Raw genomic sequence first — 1,426 nt, 5'->3', positions numbered from 1 at the left:
CTAAGAACGGATATTCTTCAAGGCGACGTCTGTACTTCTAAACACTTCTGTCAGTTGGATGGTGAGCACAAAGTATTTCCTTAGAGGAACAGAAACCATTACACGGGTTAATGGTCGGTCCCTGATTTGGCGTCTGAGCCTTAGCACCACGCATCTCCCAAACAGCCTCATCCATTATGCAGATTGTTGCTGGGAACCCAGAATCCCTGCGAGGGATATAATCAGGAGAGTCCTGCCGCCATAACACAAATAGGGCGAGGTTCGTCCATGTTAGATAACTGCTGCTGGGTGTTAGCTGCAATGGCACCGTGCTACTAAAGAATAATGCACCCTCAGGTCACTTGAACTTATTGGCTTGCATATGCCCTCCTGTAACGTTTACCATTTGCATTGCTTTGTCCTTCCAGGTTCATTCTGACTCTTGTTTATTTGTACAGTATCATGGGTCAGAGACGCTGAATTTGAAGACAGGGCAAAGCTCTGCGCCCGCACTTCTATCCAGGCTGCAGGACAGTGATAATAACCACCTGATAAAGGACGATGGTGAAAAGCACAGAAGGAACAAACGTGTTTGTTAAAAGGTAAAGCTGCAGGAGGGTGCGCACAAACCAGGAAACTAAAGTGCACTGAAGTCTTAAGCACCCTGTAGTTATATACGGTATCCAGTCAGCTAGTCGACAATTCAGGAGGGTGACAACAGTCAGAATACCGTCAGGTTCTGAATGTCGCCGGTCTGAATGCCGACACGGGTGTTAGCTTGACAACCGAACTGTCGACATACACTTTGGTCTACTTGGTTAAAATGTTGTCACACTCAGAATGCAACCATTTAACATGTCAACACCAGAATGCCGACACGCAGTTGTTTATTTTTTAGGTTTAGTTTTAGGCTAAAATATATTTAAGAAAATAGGTCAACATTCTTGTGTCGATAAATGTCAACATTTTGAAGGTGTCGACATTATGGATATTGCCGACATCTGAATGTTGGCTAGCCACGCCCTCATATACAATGCACAGTGCGCACAGACTACCCATTAAAAATGTTTGTCTTTTTCTTTTTCCTCTGGAGTCGCAAGATAAGCAGAGAGGGACGTTCCTGTCAGCAGCTGTCACCGCGTATGTCTGTGTGAGTGGCGAGCCGCGAGTAAGGTCACCTCTCAGCGGCTGCCCGTTGCGCCCCGCTGGCCGCGTTTAAAACAAAAGCATAACATTTATTTTGTGTAACGTAAGTATAAATGACACACGTTGTGTACACGCATAAACACGTTACATTTATATGTATCTTTATGAAATCTCAGAAGGGAATTGATGAATCACAACTTTCTGTTCCCTGTCCATTTCCTCGTCTTCCAGTCCAGATACTGGGTGCGGATAACGATTACCGTGATAAGAGACAATGACATATTTTACAGACTTTTCTCCT

This window comes from Pseudophryne corroboree, chromosome 8 (genome assembly GCF_028390025.1).
Source record: "Pseudophryne corroboree isolate aPseCor3 chromosome 8, aPseCor3.hap2, whole genome shotgun sequence".
In the NCBI taxonomy this organism is placed as follows: Eukaryota; Metazoa; Chordata; class Amphibia; order Anura; family Myobatrachidae; genus Pseudophryne; species Pseudophryne corroboree.
This window is presented reverse-complemented; position numbering follows the sequence as displayed.